Source organism: Erpetoichthys calabaricus, chromosome 12 (genome assembly GCF_900747795.2).
Source record: "Erpetoichthys calabaricus chromosome 12, fErpCal1.3, whole genome shotgun sequence".
In the NCBI taxonomy this organism is placed as follows: domain Eukaryota; kingdom Metazoa; phylum Chordata; class Cladistia; order Polypteriformes; family Polypteridae; genus Erpetoichthys; species Erpetoichthys calabaricus.
Window position 1 is genome coordinate 98,373,621 of NC_041405.2, and position 13,697 is coordinate 98,387,317.

The window sequence follows — 13,697 nt, forward strand, 5'->3', positions numbered from 1 at the left end:
AGCTAAAACCTATCCCGGCAGCCCTAGGTGCTGCTAAAAAAAGAAGTATTACTGATTCCAATAATGTTTTTTTTTTTTTTGTTCACCATTGTCTAATTTCTGTTTGCAGGTTTTATCTTAAAAAACCTATATAGAAATATTTTTCTTTACACCAAAGCAATGAGCATTTTAACCAATATTGCTTTCAGATTCTATCCCTGCTGATCTTATAAATAATTATCTTGGTCCAGTGAAACTTGTTACCATAAAATATAATGTAAAAACAACGTCATATTAAAAATGCTGTGCAATAATCTCCAGTACAGATTATCAGTTGTCTTGTTTAATGACTGCCACAACAGACTTTTTAGTAGGATCAGAACTTTGTACAACCCTGGCAGAATTGAGGTTTGTGTCTTAGCCAGCGAGTTTGTAAAGTCCCAGCTCAATGCAGAGTGAGTGAGAGACAGGACATCCAATACAAGTTTTTCTGGCCAAAACTGAAAGTGAAGAAACCCTTTACCAGAACACAAAATATAAATATACTGAAACTGGTAACTGTACTGCAATCCAAATCCACAGTAATAACAAATGGCAACATACTTCCAAGTTTTTTTTTTAATTATTCTGAAATAAGTAAAATGAAAATGTTATTTGACTATATTCTACTAGTAAAAGATTAAAATTAACATTAGGCAAAGAGAAAAAAATACATATAGCCCAACAATGAACACAAAGGAAACATCAGCAGTTTAAACATGCAATATAAAATTCACCATACAACATTGAATATAATATAAAATATGAATTTCAAAATGTAAGTAACACTAAAAACTGATAAATTTGCATTAGCAGAATGTAAAAAAGACAGAAGCTGTGTAATATTCACAGGACTGAAAACACGGCTGTGTGCATTGACAGGGGCAGTGTAAGTGAAATGAAGTTTTTCAAGGTTTCTGGTCAAGTGTACAGTCTGAATCTTATGCCCCTGAAGATCTCTAAACAATTGTTTCACACAGATCTCAAGTTTAATTCTATATTATATGAACTAATTATTATTATTACAGCAGCAGTATAAGCATTGTATGGATTCCCACCAACACACAAAATTGTTCCAGTTGTTCCCAGGTTTGCTCCAGTTTGCTCCAATGCAATAAAATAACACAGAAAAAAAATATTAGCAATAAAAGTAATAGGCAATTAAGAAAAGAACAGTTTTCTTAACCCAAAAATTCAGATGTGAGCATCAGTAGGCTTTGCATCCTAGGAACCAAGTTACCCAAACTGTTCTATAACATTTCAGTACTTATTCACCACTCTGATGCTGATCTTTATGATCATAAAATAGGTCATTATGATAGTGATTGACAAGAAAAATTCACAATTAATTAACAGTATTTGAGGTTTCCTCTAGAGTACCTCTTTCTCTTGCACTATTTGGCTCAAAAACTAATCAGCACATCGTCATCTCATAACAGGCTTAAGTTTTGAGTTTGGTATTTTTTCATCCAGCCATTTTAGCTTTAGACCATCCTCAAGAAACTGTGACTCACGGACACAAACCCATCATCAAGATGTCAATGTTTTCATTATCAGGGGACCCTAAAACTTATAGCTCTGTCGAAAAACCAGAGACATACATGATAGGTTAAAGCAAAAAAAGACCCTATGGAAGCTTAACAATGTTATAATATAGGCAAATGCTCAGAAACATTTAAACCTTTTTACGTGAAGTACTTTTATACCACTATTCAAACTTTCCATCAGTAATGCATATGACAATATTTTGAGAAACACAAACACCAATTGATTGCATTATGACAAATTTCATATCAAAGGAATCCATATTACTAACCAAGAATGGTAAACCGGATGGCATGGACGCAGGTAACCGGATGGCATGGACGCAGGTACACGGCGATGGGACCATGAGACGTACTGCGCAGGCGCGTACAGCGCACGTCTCATAAACCGTAAGCGAAGTCGTATCCACCGCACACGAAGGAGTCATGGCCCAAGAACAAAAGAGCTCAACTGACGTGAATGAGAAATGAAGCAACAACGTGCCCATAGCTAACGACTAACGACACAGCCACACAGAAAAGAGGATTCTGCGCTGCAGCCCATATTCAAACGGAAGAGGCTACGGAGGCCCCACAGGTCCAGTACGGAAGGCGCAGGCGTCACTGCCATATTGTGAGTGGCACTACTGCGGAGTGAAGGCGCAGGCGTCACCGCCATGTTGTGAGTGGCACTACTGCGGAGCGAAGTTTGGAATAATGTGCTGCTTGGGATTGTACAAACCGCTGAACGCTTTACACCTAATTCAAACACAATACAGCTCAACGATACAAACATGAGCCCACCTGGATAAGATCAATGAACGCAGGCGCCTACAACACGCGTCTGAAACTGCGGAAGCAAAGCAGGCATGGGTTCAAAACGAACGAGCTCGACTGATGGATATACAAACACAAGCCCGCCTGGATAAAATCAATGAATGTAGGCACCTACAACGCGCGTCTGAAATGCCGCGGGCAAAGCGGGCACGACTCCAAAACGAACGAGCTCGACTAATGTATTTCAGGATACCCAACGCCGGGGGTAGGTGAGCGAAGCGAGCAGGGGGCGGAGCCCCCTTGTAAATAGAAATAAGAGACCTTGTATGGTTATTTACACTTGATGTTGCTCTTAGAAATTGTTTTGGATAGTTTAAAGTAATGAGTTGCGACTTCCCTTTATAAAAACATTACCCACAGTTAGTTAATGTAAGTATACAGTATAATTTCAGAAATACACATTATGCATATTATGCGGTAGATGGATGGTAGCTTTAGATGGTAACTACTGAAGACAGACATTGTGCAATTAGGTACAAAGTAACTCAAATGACAAAACATTACCATACCAATATGGGTAGAATTTGTGTCTTACACAAAAAACTTGATCGGGAACCTCAACAAAAAAATCTTCAAACTCTCTTCAATCACTTCAGTATCACACTATTCCCTATACCACTTCCCCTGTATGCATTTTATAACACATTTTATAACAGACCAAAAGTCTGTGTTATATTATAACCAGCTTTGTATTTTATGTATGAAAATATTCCAGTGTGAAAGTCAAATCAGTAGATGAATAACAGAGCTCCATCTTTTCAAGGATCTGTAATGAAAAACATTTTGCCTGACAAAAACTCATTCGCACGCCTTTTAGCTGAAAGAGGGAAATGAAAATGGAGATTGTGCGACTGTGGCAGGCTTGCCTTTTCATGGCTGGCACTGAAGGTGCTTTTTTGAAAAATGGAGTTCCAGTTCATACTGCTGTTGACTAGTGCTGATGATATTCCCAGTTGATACATGCCTCAGCCTTCCCTCTGAGAGGTCAACAGTGCCAGCAACCACTTCCATCTCTTTCTAATGGTCATAAACGCTACAAAACATGGTGGTCTTCTCTTCCATTCTGGTCATATGGGTTGTAATGAAGGCACAAAATCAGTGTGGTGTTGAGTACTGTGCAGTGAGGTAATGCAGCAGATGTTAAGCATTGCACTGTCAGGTGGTGCAGAAGGAGTGTTGAGTGCTGCACTGTCATGCAGTGCTTCAGGGATATTTGACGCTGCACTTCTGGGTGGTGATCTGACCATTATGTGTAGTCAGGTGAACTTCACTGTTTGGACATGCAGAGGAAACTGTCTCTTGGCTGTTGTTCTTCCTGAGCTAATGCTGCAACCAGAGTTCCAGATCCTGAACCTCAGCTTTGAGACTCTTCATCAGCAGCTCAGAAGAGTCCAGTATATCCATTTTTAAATCTCTGGACTGATCAGCACTTTGCGGAGTATGCTTGTAGGTCTTTTAGCTTTTGAAACCAATGTAGCGCTCTGGGGTGTGCTTCTTCAGGTAGCTTGCTATCCTTAGGCTGGGTTTATACTTCACGCAACGCAAAGCGTGTGCCTGTGGATGCTACTGCTATGCTATGCTAAGCTGTGTACTGTTTATACGTGCCCACATACTTTATGTAAATGAGGATGTTTCCACCGGACGGCAGTGTGAGACATCATCACGGTGATTAAATCCATCAATCCAGGGATGCGCCCATTCCAGCTAGCATTAGATGCAAGGCAGAAACAATCCCTGGACAAAGCGTCAGCTCATCCAAAGGTGAATACAAGCACACACATACACAAGCATCATTTTAGGATTACCCAATCCCCAAACCTGCATGTTCTTGGAAGAAAACCAGAGCACACTGATGAAACCCACTAGGAAAACATGCAAATTCCAGGCAGGGAACAACAGGGACGTGACTCCCTACTGCGAGGCAGAAGCGCTTAACGCATGCCACCCCACATGTGTAATTGTTAACAGTATTAATTAGGTAAATGAAGTTAACGATTTATCTGTAAAATGTAACATGCATGATTTAACACATTTCATCATGAAAGTTATATCAAGTATAAATCTAAGGATTCTAAATGTGCAGAGAGCTGGAGTATCCTAAATTTAATGTGTTCTGTCTGGCAATCACTGCCTGACACTTTTTTTCTTCACTGTGTCCCTAATGTTTTTTCTCTCTATGCCTCAAATACATTCTGATTCTGTTGTGAAGGTGCAAAAAAAAAAAAAAGACACAGAAGATGGTTTAAAATGTATTGCGTCATTACAATGGGGAATATGTGAGAAATAGATGAAGAAAAGCATTACGAATACATTTGTATATACATCAGCATTTAAGTTTGATGATTTGCTTCACTGCATCAAACCGTTCATCAAATATCAAAGCATGCACATTGATCCTGTAGGATCTGCAAAGAGGCTTGCTGTTACATGTTGATAGTAAACAAGGACTCTGACGTCATGTTCCAACTTGAACACACTGCAGCCCCTGAATTTTTTGCTGGTACTGCAACTTGCGCACGCGTCATGTTAATTTCTGAGGATGTGCTCAGAGGACGTAAAAAAGAACGCTGGGAACACGTGGCAGCCATGATACTGTATGTGTGAGTACACGTTTTGAGCGTAAACTTAAAAGAAGCACGCTCTTTATCCACAATAATCTGATATTTTGTAACTGTGCCTTTTTTATAAGCTTTCCTGAAGCTGCCAATTCATTGATGATATCACTCCCAACTGGATGCAGGATTCAGTGCATTGAGTATATTTATCACAAGTAGCAAAAAAGGAAATTTGTATTTCTTTTGAGGTATTTTGTTATGAATGTTTATTAAGAAAATACAAACTCAAAAATCACAATTTGCCTTGCACATGGGAACTATAATATGGTAACACTTCAGTCTATGGGCAAATTATAAAAGAAACAAAACGAGCATGCAAAAGGAATTTAACTTGTAACAATAAAACTACATTTTAAAGTCAGAATGGTGTTGACAATAAAAGACATAATTATAACTTGTAGTGAGCATAGTCTGGATTCCGTAAAAATATAAGATTAGTAATGCCTTGTATTAACTAGTGGGGTAAATGCAATGGTGACCTCCTACCATGAGGCAACATGGAATTTTTTCAACATACAACAGGTCCAAATAGTAAATGACATAGATGGAGTTTTTAAGTTTCTTGGGTAGATATTTTAAACATATATTAAAACTGATAGAAGGGCCAGTCAAAAAGAAGAATTTACATAGTTATAATTTTATGGATTTGTAAAGCCAGGGTGTAAACAGAACAGAAAATTTGTGCCTAATGATAAACCCTAAGGTTTGGCAAGGAAAATACATCTATCTATCTATCTATCTATCTATCTATCTATCTATCTATCTATCTATCTATCTATCTATCTATCTATCTATCTATCTATCTATCTATCTATCTATCTATCTATCTATCTATCTATCTATCTATCTAAACTGAATAAGAGATAAGTGCTTCAAATCTGGTTTCCAGATGAATCTGGATAAAAAAAAATTAAACATTCTTCTAATCTACCAATGGACATGGGAGGGAAACTTTGCACTGATATAATTAACATGATTGACTATATTCATTTTCACTGCATGACCCTGACAAACGTAACAAAAAAGTAAAGACTGGGAGGCCTTGGTTTTTCAGTTTCATTGAAAACACATCTATAATTGGAGGAAGAAATTCAGTATTTAAGAAAAGATTTTTTTATAAATATATCTCTTTTGAAAAATAATAAATGCAAGCATTTTAGGAATGCTAATACTGGACCTTGACAAACTGTTTCTTCAAACATTAAAACTATTTCTTTTTTGTCAGACAGATCTTAAAAAAGTGCCAAATAAAATCAATCTGTAGCAGTGATTATACAGAGTACTTCTCCAAACAAAAAAAAATTATACTTTAGCCATGAAGCCACAGAGAATTCATTTGGTATAGTCACAATGTAAAGACTGCAGAATTTGAAAGTACAGTTGAAGTAACTGTCTTCTAATTTCAATAATTTTGACAAGCAATTATACATAAGCAAGAATTTTATAATGACTAGATTTTGAACAGTCTGAATTGAAAAGAGCACATCAATTACAACTTAATCTTTTAAGTGCTTTTCTTTCTTTCTTTCTTTCTTTCTTTCTTTCTTTCTTTCTTTCTTTCTTTCTTTCTTTCTTTCTTTCTTTCTTTCCTTCCAGTTACTCCCATTGTGAAAACTCTGTTTACTAGTACTAGGTCAATACCAATGGATAATACTGTGAATAGTGCTAATAAAACCTTGGTCAATTTTTTCTAACAAGAACAACAGAAAGGATCCTTAGGCTAGAGCGGTGTCCAGACATTCATTGTTCTTATACAGCAGTAATAAAGCAAACTCTCACTCAATCTTCTTTTGTTTCCAATAGCACCTGTGAGGGAAAAGAAAGGCCTGGACAGAGAATTAGATAAGAACCAGGGCATATGTTCTATCCAGATGTTTAAAGGAATTCAATATCTTATAAAACTTTAATAATAAAATAAAAAACACCCTGTAAACTTTGCTTGGAAAAATCAATACAGTATTGAAGTCAAAACTTGAGTGAAAGCCTCTGTAAATAGAGAGTTTGCAATGCAAACATGAGGCATCTATCATAAAAAATGCATTCAGAAATAACTAGAACAAGCGTGAATTAGGAAAAGAGGCCTACAAATATTGCAGTAATTCTTGTGTCTTCGAGTAGACCACAGCTCAGTGTGTTAAAAAATATATTTGCTTGAAGGTGAAAAGTTTGAAGCATGTGATGGGTAACACACACAGTAATTAAAGTGCAAGTCATTTCAGGCTTAATCAGTGAGCTCGCCATTAGTATGAATTAAACACTAGCTGTTTTTAACCTCTTATATTATAAAGCAGATGTACATATAGAAAAGAAGTTGCAAGTCACATATAATCAAATTTTCTATTTGTTTAAAACAAACATAATTATTGCCAAAATGTATGCTTACTAGACTGAACTGTATGCATTGTTTTCTTGAAAACATGTTTCTGTCATTTTCATGTTCATTGGATGATGCTTCTGTGCACATAAAATTTGAAAAACTGATTTCTGAGTAATTTTTCCATGTAATAGAGAAAAATCTCCAGTTTTGTGTACACCTGGTTCACAGTCAAAATACATTGTATTATCTTCTAATATACATCTAATTTGTGACAGGTCCCTGCATAAGGCAGAAATAGTTTAAGTACATGCATATAATATTTTTAAATCAACTCGAACCAATTAAAATTCTGAATCACCCTATGGTATTAATATTGTTTTTCTAATCTAGTCTAAACTAAAAGTCATAGGAGGCAGAAGGCTATGTGTGCTAATTCTGTATTTAGTCATTTTTAAAAATGGATTTTACCTGAAAACTTGTCACAGCATTCTTTGACTGCACTCAGTGTGGAACTGTCATTTAACTTTCACACAGGTGGAAGGAAAGTTTTCATACCCAGAGAAAAACCCACAGTGACATGAGGATAATGTTCAAAAACCACAAGGGCAGTGACCAAAGGATTCAAACTAGGCCACTGGATCCATGAGACTGCAATGCCAGTGCTTACTGTTTCATGCTCAACCAACTTACTGCTTGTCACATACATGCATATACTGTCAAATGTGAATTATGGCTGTACATTTTTAACTATTTACAGAAAAATATTGCTTTTTACTTCTCTTATTATACCTCCCCAGCAGACTGAAAGTTTTGTTTTGCTTTTTACAATTGAATATTGAAGCATTATTTTTCCAAGCAGCAGTATGATTCTGGAAACTATTTTTTATTAATTGAAAACATATGATAGCATTTTAATTGAAAACACTTGCAAACAAGATGCGATGTGTGACAAATGTACTTATTTTTACATACAGTCAAGCTCTTGATATCTTGTATTAGGCTTTATGTGCTTTTTAGAGGAAGAGCAGTAGATATGCACCATCAGGATGCCAAGCTAAGAGAGAACAGGCACCACTTGACATAGCATTGCCAGCTATATTAGCTAAATTGTGTGTCAGTTCTAGTGTTAAACTGTTTTCAGTAATACCAGAAACCAACAGAATGGAGAAATTGAGTAATAGATTTGCCATTGTGTTGTTCGTTTAGCAATAAACTAGATGTTTTTTGCCTGGGATTACAACAGAAAGTGGATGAACCAACAGATTAGTGCAGAGATGGCAGCATCCCTTTCATTTCAATTGTGTTTAATTTGTTGCAGCACAATTAACTGAATAAGGACTTTGACCACTTACACAGATGGGACACATTAAAAAAACAATAACAATAAATTATATAGTCATATAAAAGATACATACATAAGTGCATTTATATTTAAATGAGTAGTAACTGAGGGATCCATGATGAACAGGGAACATATGATTTTGCCAGGTGACAGTGGTATGATATAAATGAAAAGCTCCAGCGAACAACTTGCCACATAAAATAACCATTTTGGTGGGGGTAATGGGGTGATCTGTTCATTAAACAAAATCAGTTACTTTTAATACTAAAGGGTACCAGCTGTTTTGATGTCTCATTCAATATGTTTCACGCAACTGGCAGCAGTATCAGCTTGAACAAAGTAAATCTAATATCAGAAGGATACCAAGGTATAAAATCAAAAGTAAATCAGGGAGAAATAGGTTAAAATATTAGCACAGTTATTTAAGAAAAGTAATTATTAGACACTTTTTGTAGTATGATTATCCTAAAGAGTTTTCTTAATTAAAGTCATATAATAAAGGGTATGCTTTGTTAAATGGGTCTTCATCTTGAACTTAAAAGCTGAGTCCAATGAGGCATTCCTTAAATTAACAGGCAGATCATTACAAAGTTTGAGTACACTTTAACTAAATTAATTGCACAACACAGTTGTCTGTTTTTTTATCTTGGGATGTTTAGAAGACCATTACCTTTCAATCACAGTTTATGCTCTAGAATGTAAATATTATTAAGTTCTATTACGTACGGCTATGAAGCCTATCTTGGAAGAACTTGTGAGGGGAAGGAAACACCCTTAGAGACAGTGTGGGATAAAAAGCACAGATTTCCAGAGGCAGCATAAAAATTAAATTGGTGGTTGAAAAGAAGGCTGAGCACATCAGGGTGAGAGAATTGGTGGTGACACAGAAGCAGATGTTGACTGTTCTTCATCAGTCAGTCAATAAATACTGTTGCTACGTTCTGAATGTTGGGGATTAGGAAAAGGCATCATGACATGCCAGTCAGTTTCATGGGGACTGCACCAGGAATTTCCAGATACCTAGAGCTAATTTCAGGAAGTGAATAAATGGTGCTACTTGGAGGTTGAGAATTGGGTGTTGAGTGGATTGCCAGAGACCTAGAGGTGAATAGGAAATACAAAATGTGAAGTAAACAAAAACTGGTATGAAATACAAGTACTGTAGATATCAGTCACCCTATTTATTTTTTATTAAAGACACATTAAAGACTGGAAATAACATGATATGACACAGCTTCTGTACCCTGTAGCACCTTGCCATCTTCTCCCAATAGAAATTCCACAAGAATGTAAGACAGCAAATATGAAAAACAAGACCCCAAAGAGTGCATTTTTATGAGTAAAATCCCAAAAACCATTATAAGGAATTCAACTTGTGGATATCAACATTTTCTACAACCATTTACTACATCTAATTTGTGGTCCACTTTCTTACACGGGCATAGGGAGAGTTGTATGATGCGTCTTACTGTAGCATGGGTATAAAACTCAAAATCAACCAATTAATGTTTATTTAAAAGTCTATAAAGCAGCCACTAGTAAATTTGCTGGAGAGAGCATTTGCAAAAGATGTTATGATACCTACATGTGGAATGTAGTCCTCAACGTAATTTGTCTAGATACAGCTCACAGTTTGATCAAATGTTTTTGACTTAAGTTTGAACAAACACTTTTAATAGATCATTTTAGTTTAACTCAGCAATCATCTGTTAATATTATGTCGTGAAAAGCTTTGTCAGTGTCAGGATAGTTTATTCCATAATATGAAATTTAGGAATTATCTAACAGGATTAACGTCCTAGATTGTATAGTGCACATTAAATAAACCTTGTTGCAAAGATGGTATTTTCACATCTAAAACTTTGCTTATGTTGAATTGGATGCTGCAGTGGTTATTACTGCTGCTTAACAGATCGAGGTTCAGGGGTCTGAGTCCCACATGGTTGTCTGTGTTTGGCTTCCAAGATCTCAATGTGTTTATGTGAGTTTTCATCTACTATATATATATATAGTATATATTGTGGAAAGCAGCCCGGACACAGACAGGTAGACATTGTTTCAAGCACCACACACGTTTATTTACAACTATTATTTACAAGTGAAACACACACAACCCCAGTACTCACCCAAAGTCCAGGCCTTTCCTCACACTGCCTTCTTCACCGCCTCCACTCCTCTCCACCAAGCTCTGTCCTTCTCCTCTCCCGACTCCAGCCATCGAACGGAGGGAGGCCGCCCCTTTTATAATCACACGAATGTGCTCCAGGTGCCTCCCGATAATCTTCAGCCAGCACTCCCCAGTATGGCGGAAGTACCGGCTGCGCAACCGGAAGCACTCCGGGTGTCCCTGGTCATCTTCCCCCCAGAACCTCTGGGTGTGGTGTAAGTGCTGAGGACCAGGGCTCTCTAGGCATTGGGGTGCCCCCTGGTGGTGACCACAGGCCCCTATAGGGTTGAGCTTCCAAGCTCAGTTCCTGTGGTCCCCAAAGCCACCAGGGCGATCGCCCCCTCGTAGTCTGCAGGAGGAGTAATCCCTCCTTCGGTCCTTCCGGGCATCCCGGCTGGGTGCCACCCCCAGCTGCTTGCCACAATATATATATATATATATATATATATATATATATATATATACACACCAGTAACGGCGCACTGCATGATAACGTGCAGTGAATACACTTGACTTGAGCATTCACAGTTTTCATTCTCTTTCTCTATATGTTTAGCATTCATTAGCTCAGAGGTTGATGCGCTTGGTGCTTCCTGAGCAGCTCTCATTTTCTCCACCCTAGCGGCCCGCTTCTTCTCTTTTTTCATCACCATCTTTTCGCATTAAAACTGATTAAGTCAGTGTTTGTTTTGCAATTACTTAGTATATTTTCCTTAATTTTTCACTTAAGCTGGCACTTAAGTCTTCAATCTGCCTCAAGAATGATTTAAGATATGAAGAGGTAGTGAAAGAGACGGCAAAGGTGGTAGGGATGAGAACGGCACCCATACGCATGAGCCGCACGGCCGCCCTGCTGGCTGCTGCCGAGAGTTGATTCTGCAATAAAATAAAATGAAAATAAAAAGAGGAATAACCTTGGAGGTCAATCATCACCCCGAAAGCGGATAGCAGACGTCATGTAGTATATGTGTACCAAATTTCAGGTCAATAGGTCAAATGATTTGCGAGCTACAGGTGATTTAAAATCCTGGACAGCCACAGTAGCGTATTATAAAAGAAGATATATATATATATATATATATATATATATATATATATATATATATATATATGTATTTATATATATATATATATATAAATACATATATAAAGCACATAGTTATCCTTGTTAAGTTCAGTTACTCCTGATTGCTTAAAAAGTATGTTAAATTAAGTCATTTTTGAGAAGAAGTATGCTAAACTGAAATAACTGGAGAGCAACATCTGAGCAAAGTTCAAAAGGACTACAAACAATTTCACCCTTATTGCAAATCAGGAGGTAGGTAATTTGCTTGCCTCTGCAATCCTTCACATTACATGCTTTAGCATTTCAATAGCATTTACTTAAAAAACATAGTTTATTGATTTATGTCTAACCAAATTGTTTTTGTGATCATATTACTCAAACATATTAAATTAGTCCATATTTGTAGTCACTCAGAAGTTTTATATTATGCTAGTTAAATTAAACAAGTAATTGCTTTGCAGTAAATTGAATGCAGCTATATGAAAACATCTCATCTCATTTTGAAATGCACATCATATTAACATTCTAAAACCTCAATATAAACTTATCATCATCAATAAGCAATGTTGTTAATAATGATCTCCTGAATTCTCCCAAACTGCATTAACCTCATTAGTAGTTTCAACAGAAATAATGTTCATTGGTGCTGAAAACATTTTAACATTGTAAAAAGCAAGTTAAAGTGCAAAAATAGTTATTCAGCCCTGTATGTGTAATTCTAAATTGACATAGTAATACAGAGGAATAGATGCAAGTTTAATTAAAAGGAATAGAAACTACAAGGAAAAATAGGTTGGAAAGAAAGTAAAACCCATATGGGCTCATCAGGATTACATAACCACTATGCCATAACATAAAAGGACACTACAGTTAGAGTCACTTGTTGATTTTCAGCAGCTTTGACTAGATCTATGCAGTTTTATAAAACATGAGGAAAATGCAGGTACCTGTCCAAAATAAATATTATGTGAGCAAGTAATCTGCATTCAGATGAACATAATGCATATGCATACATTCTCAAATAATTCAGGGCTGCTGGGAGCTGTAGCCTGTTCTGGCAACACTGGGTGCAAGGTAGGAACCAGCCTTGGATGGAGCGCCAGTCCATCACCTACACTCAGATGTGAATTCTGTGATTTTAAATATTTATGAGCTGGTAAGAAGCAAATGAACTGGCAAGTGTGTTCCTGTAAATGATTAATTCAGACTGAAGACATCCAACAACTTTTGATATGTATTCACAGCCAAGCACACAATGGAAAGTACTTTTGAATCTTTATATTGATTTAATATTTCAAAAATATTATTCAAAAGAATAGCTAAAAACTGTTAGAATAAATTCAGAAAGACCTCTGGAAAACCAATTTTATAAATTATGTAGATTGACCCTTTATGTACTAAGGGGTTTTTGGCATTATTGCACCTAAATTACATACCCAAAAATAAACGTCTTTTATTCTGTTTATTTAATAAAGGAGCTGTAAATGGCTGAAGAGTAGCAAATAAAACACTTCTAATCTTTAAAAGAAAGTACCTATATGATTTAAAACCTTTAGGGATTTCTCTCCAAAAGACTGGATTTTACATAACCAAGAAATTTTAAGACACACAATTCTGGAATCAATGTTCTTTTGTGCCCCAAACTGTCAGCTATCATTATGCCAAGTTTAGATGTCATATCCCATAGCATTGCAAAGTTATACTCTTTGGCACAAGATGTCCTCCTGTTTGGAAACATTGTGTCCCTGTTTGGAAATATTTTGTCTCTTGCAGCTAAACACTCTCTCAAAATATTTATTGCAGTTGCAGTTT